The 6,000-nt window shown below is 52.9% G+C and overlaps 1 protein-coding gene across 3 annotated transcripts in view; it reads left to right on the top strand.

The window, feature by feature from the left end:
- The first annotated feature begins 1,340 nt into the window (after positions 1–1,340).
- Positions 1,341–6,000, top strand: part of ASAP1 (ArfGAP with SH3 domain, ankyrin repeat and PH domain 1) — a 342,709-nt gene continuing 338,049 nt past the window's right edge. For all 3 annotated transcript variants that reach the window (XM_086337364.1, XM_086337363.1, XM_086337357.1), the window contains exon 1: positions 1,341–1,477. The gene's annotated coding sequence lies outside the window, so the exon portion shown is untranslated. The remainder of the gene's footprint in view (positions 1,478–6,000) is intronic.

Below are 6,000 nucleotides of genomic sequence, written 5' to 3'. Positions count from 1 at the left end.
CCGACTGCATGGAGATTTACTTTGGTTTTCTCAAACTTCCTAATACCTCTCCAGACTTTTTAACAAACCCCCACAGTGTCCTGAGTCTCAGGTTAAGAGCAAAATACCAAATTCTGTAGCGTTTACGGAGTTTCAGATTTCACCAGAAGGGATTCTGCCATAGCTGCTAACCTTTTCCTCTGCAGACAGCAGTTTCTGAAATGCTGCAAAGAAAAAAAATCACTAGGTGATAAGGATGGAAATAAAGTTTGGAGGCTTTTTAAGTAGGTATAGATAACGCACAGCACACACTCCATCAATTAAAACCCTCCCCTCTCTGATGTCTCTTGTTGTAGTAAAGACAATCATGGTTATCATTTATTCAAGCATTTACAATGTGTCAGCCCGGTCTAAACATTTGGTTTCCAAATCAAACCTATGAGGGCAGTATGACCACCTCACTTCACATTTCAGTAATCGGAGGCTCAGTGAAGTTAAGCGACTTACCCGAGGTAACCCAGTTAGAAAAAAGGCAAAGGGTGGATTCCAACCCGGGTCAGAGTCCAAAGTTCATACTATGACTGTCCATACCATTGGTATACTATCCTGACCTGGAAAGGTCCTGTCCTCCTGGCACTGGGCCAAACATGTGGAAATTAGCAACGCGGACGCAGTGAAAGGGGTGGGAGGGTGGTAGTCAGGTAAAGTCATTTATTTTATGAAAAATAGGGGAACCGGCCAGGAGATTTCAAGTTCATTCTCTGCAGGATGGGAGAGGGGCCAAGGTCCTTTCCTGGTGTTGGGGGACTTAGAAAGGCACCTCCCAAGGCCAAGGTTTTATCAGGACAAATCCGATCCCTTCTACATCTGAGCAGGGAGGAGGCAGGCCAGCGCGAGTGTGGGGCCGAAGAGGCAGGAGGCCCGACACTGGCCCTGCTCGCACGCCGGAGGCGGGGGGTCGGAGACCCCGCTGGTCCGCCGCCGGGTGTCCAGCCGCGGCGCTCCGGGTAGCCACCGGCCCCCTGACTTCCCTCCTGCGTGCCGGCGGGCCAAGGGTTAAGCGAGGCGGGAGCCCCCGGCGCGGGGCGGCCCCGGGACCGGGAATGCTTAGTCAGGATTCCGATTTCCTGTCGAAGTGTTTGGATTTCCTGGAGCCCGCGCTCTCCGCCGCCGAGCGGGATCGTCCGAGCCGCGCGCGTCGCTGCGGCCTCCTCCCCTCGGCACATGGTCGCCCGCCCCTTCCTGCGCCGCGCTCGGCTCCCGCGCCTCGCTGCCGTCGCCGCCGCCGCGGGCGGGCTCTCTGCGCTCGGGCAGCCCCCGGCCCGCGCCTCCCGCCCCGCCGGCTGCTCCCGCCGCCGCTGCCGCCGCCTCCCGCTTTCCGCTGCGAGAGCCGCGATCGGGCGGCCGAAGGGAGCCGGGGCGCGGGCGTCTGCGCCGCCGCCAGGGAGCCGCCGCCGAACCCGCGATGGAATAATGCCCAGCGGCCCGCCCGGTCCCGGTGAGTTGCGGGGCCCTCGGGCGGGCTCGGCGGGGCCGCACGGGGGTCTCGTCGGCGCCTCCTTGCTCGGCTCCCGCGCAGAGAGGCGCCGGCACGGGGACGCCGGGCGGGTCCTGGCTCCATTCGCGCTGGGGTACTGGCTGTGGGCTTCGCAGGGCCGGGCTCGGCCGTCTCGGGGGCTGAGGGTCTGCGCCCCCCGAGGCGCGGGGGTGGGGAGGGTGGGACCACCCGTGGGGGTTTGGCGCGCCCTCCCGGAGAGGGGTCCAGGCCCCGCCGATCGGGCGCCCTCCCGGCCGACCGCGGCATTGTCTCGGGCGCGGCGGAGGAAAGTTCCCCGCCGTTTCTGGAGCCACCGGCCCGGCCCCCGGCCCCCGGCCGGGACTCGGCGCTGCCAGGCAGGCCCTAGACCATTTGGCTTACAGCGAACGAAACTAAAGAGAAAAATTAAAAAAAATCCATTCGGGGCTTGGGGTTTGTTCCCGGGAAGCCAGGAAAGTGGCTTGTGTTTTTCTCCTTGTACCATTTGGAGACCTGCTGCATTTTCTGAGAGCGACGTGAAGTTTCAAACAAACAAAAAACAAAAACTCTCTGGCGTCTGGTATTCTGCGGTTTCATACATCCCGAGTGTTCTTCCCGGGCATTCCTAAAGCGGTTTCCTTCAATAATTAATTTTTCCACTAGCGCAGGCGGATGGAGGGCCAACTTCAGACCATCCTCAGCATGACCTCAGCTTTACCCGCACTAATCAGAGAGAGCAAGAACTTTCTCCCGCTTTTTCCGCATAGACTCGGTCAGGTTGTCTTGGCACATTGGATCCTGGAATGACAGCCGGGCACGGATTGCTGAGTAATGTTCGGGATTGTAAAACATAGTTCAGTGTTGAGGCCAGTTTTGTCTCTCCATCAGAGTGCAGCCCAGGGCTTTCCCGTTTTGCAGTTGGAGATTCACCTTATAACAGATAGATCTTAGATGCAGATCTTCTGGAAGCGGCAAATCTCAACAGTTTAGGAAGAAACAGGACGTTTGAGAGCAGTTGTTGCTGCCCCTTCTAATTATTCCTGCAGCCAGAAGAGGTGACTGGGACTTATGGAAAGTCACATGGCCAGGGCTCAGACTCCCTGACCAGTGCTCCTTACACCGTCAGTTTCTGGCCTGTGTCAGCCATGAAACATGTCTTCTTGGCATTGTAACTTTCATCATTTTTAGTGCCTTCTCTTGTTTTGTCTTATCTGTTATTGCTGCTATTTCTGAGATATGCAGTTACCTCAAACTGCTTATTTTGAGATAAGAGTAAGAGAAGAAATTCCCTAACCCGTACTATTCAGTCACTAAATGGATTTGGAGCTTCAGTCACCAAATGGATTTTTTTTTTTCCCCCAGAAATTGGGTTTGAAATATAAAATGGGTGGCTTCTTCTATGGGGGATGACTTTTCTCTATTTTGTTCTTTTGTATGAAGTAGAAACTCCCAGGTCCAGAAAAGGGCAGTGTCTTAGCACATAATATACTCTGTGATGTTCTCTAGGCTTGACTTCCAGCCCCCCTGTATCTTGTGAGCTCGGCAGCCCATCTATTTTTCTCCCTATGAGAGCTCCAAAGGGCTGGTTTTTCATTTTTAGTAGGCGATGATGTTGGAGAGAAAGGACTTTTTCGAAAGCTTGCCATTTGGTGAAGGAAACTGAAATTCTCTCCACCTCCCCACTCCTCACCAGCCACAGTGAGCCAGATTTTGCAAACGCAATCACAGTCTTGCAGGCCCCCATGTGAATGTGTACATTCAAATAGGACCCTCCCTCGCCCTTCTTGAGGATGCACCTCCCGGCGGCGGGCCTCTCCACACTGCGCCCAGGAGGCTAAAGTCTAGAGCAGCTGTGTTTGTACCTTCCCAGGCCATGTACCTGTCCGTAGCCTGTTAGAAGCCAGGCCCCACAGCAGGAGGTGAGTTTCAGGGTAGAGGTTTTACACCTGTGTTAACAGCTGCTCGGCCTTGCTCGCATGACCACCTGAGTTCTGCCTGTCAGATCAGTAGCAACATTAGATTCTCATAGGACCCCAGACCATCCGTATTGTGCTTGAATCATTCTGAACTCCACCCCCCGCTCTGATCCATGGAAAGATTATCTTCCATAAAACCAGTCCCTGGTGCCAAAAGGGTTGGGGACCGCAGGTCTAGAGGAAAGGCAGGAGCCTGTGTTACCTGGAAGCTCATCGTTACTGTATTTTCCCTCCAAGTTCTCAGTGTCTTGGACTGGATCCCATGTCCCCGTTCTCGTTTTTCCCTCCTGTGTATCTCCTTCCCGCTTCTCTCCCAGCCACTCTGTCCGCGTGGGCTGGAGAGCAAGTCTTCTGTGGGCTGTGTGACTGAGGCCCCATGTCAGCGATGGTGACAGTGTCTCTAGCATTTATTGAGCCTTTGCACTGTGCCCTGGGTCTGCCCCCTCCTAAGAAGTCCCAAGGAGGAAAGGGAGCTGCTTCTTTGGGAACCTTGCCCAGAAAGGACATCACTTTTCAGATTCATCTGGAACCTGAGTCATTCTTTCATTCATTTTGTGCACATTTGCTAAGTGGCTCCCCTGTGGGAGGTGCCAGGAGCGCAGAGATGGATAGGATCCTGTGTTCAAGGCCTTCTATTTCCAGCCTCATCTCTCAGGGTCAGCCTTGTGCTTTCTCTTTTAATTAGTCCTTTCAGCAAGGCTGTACTGAGTGCTTCATGCTAAGCACTGGGTGAAGTCCTGACAATACAGTGATGAATAAGATAGACCTAGCCTCGCCCTCCTGGGGCTCACATTCCAGAACAAAGGAGAAGGTAATTTCTAATGAATGAAAGATGCTAGCGCTTGTTATTAAAGAAACACCAGGGATCAAAATGATGACTGAAGTGAAGAGGGATGGGGAGTAGGGATGGCCCTAGTTTTGCCAGGGAAAGACCTCTCAGAGTCTGAAGAATCGAGAAGAAACTGGCCTGGGCGGAGAGGTTGCTGGAGAGGGGGCATTCCACACAGGGAGCTCAGAGTATGCAGGGTTCTCTGCACGAAAGAGCTCAATGTGATCCCAGAAGTGAGGAAAGTGGGGCGATGAACAGGACAGAGTGTAAGGGAGCGACAGGGAGGATGCTCGGGGGTGAGGGTGAGGTTTCAGAGGGAGGCAGGGGCATCATGCTGGGGATAATCACCCCTACCAAGTACAAAGAGGAACTGATGAATATAGGCTCAGGAGTGGGGTCTGATTGACATTTTAAGGAGATTACTTTTATAAGAGTGGATCACAGGGGGCGAAGAGCAGAAGCAGAGAGATAGGCATGTAAATAAAATTGCAGGCAGATTCTTCACCATCTGAGCCACCAGAGAAGCCCATGTTAGTGTATGCGTGTGTATGTGTTATATAATGATAAATAGTGTATTAGTTTCTTCTTGCTGCCATAACAAATTGCCACAAACTTGGTGGCTTAAAACACCACCAGTTTGTTCTCCTTTAGTGCTGGAGTTCAGAAGCCTGAAATGGGTCTGATGTCAAGTTGTGGGCAGAACTCTTTTTTTTCTGGAGGCTCTAGAGAATGATCTGTTCCCTCGTCTTTTCCAGTTTCTAGAGGCTTCCTGCATCCCTTGGCTCCTGACCCTTTCCTCCAGCTTCAAAGCCAGCAATGTTGGTCCTAGTCCTTCTCATGCTGCCATCTCTGGTTCTCTCTTCTTTTCCACTTTTGAGGACCCTTTTGATTACAGCAGCCCTCCTGTATAATCTAGAATGAAAGTGTTAGTTGCTTAGTTGTGTCTGACTCTTTGCAACCCCAAGGACTGAAGCCCACCATGCTCCTCTGTCCATAGAATTCTCCAAGCAAGAATACTGGAATGGGTTGCCATTTCCTCCTCCAGGGGATTTTCCCCACCCAGGGGTCAAACCCAGGTCTCCTGCATTGCAGGCAGATTCTTTACCCCTGAGCCACCTGAGAAGCCCTAGAATAATCTCCCTATTTTAAGGTCAACTGATTAGTGACCTTATTTCCATCTTTAGCCTTAGTTCCCTGTTGCCGGGTGACATGTGTAGCCCAACACATTCACAATTCCTGGGGATTTGGACGTGGACATCTTCGCAGGCTGGTAGGGGAAGATGTTATGGGGGCTGTGGGGCAAGGCCCCTAACCCAGTGAGGGAGGGGAAGCCAGGGACATCTTCCTTGAGATAGAGGTACCTGTATGGAAGTCAGTCTCTACTTGTATCCTCACCGCCCTTCCAAGTGTTTCACTGTCTTGCTGAGATTTATTCATTCCTCCATTCAAGGTCTTGTCGATGCCCGGCTTTACGTGGGGAGTCGGAGTTGAGGATTCATTTCGCTGCACATCCTTCAGGCTGCAGGCCAGATTGTTCACTTGCAACTCAGGACACTCACTTTTTTTTTATCCCACCTCATGAATCAGTTAAACTGACCAACCTATGAACACCCTCCCCCAGCCACCCTACCCCGCATCCACGAAGGAGTGGAGACTGAGGGGGCTTGGTCCTCTCTTTAAAATTGCCTGGGGTTGATCTC

Source organism: Bos grunniens, chromosome 14, assembly GCF_055505025.1.
Source record: "Bos grunniens cultivar Pamir isolate PY7600 chromosome 14, Bosgru_T2T1.0, whole genome shotgun sequence".
Lineage (NCBI taxonomy): Eukaryota > Metazoa > Chordata > Mammalia > Artiodactyla > Bovidae > Bos > Bos grunniens.
Note: the sequence above shows the minus strand (reverse complement) of the source record. Positions and strands in the feature narration are given on the sequence as shown.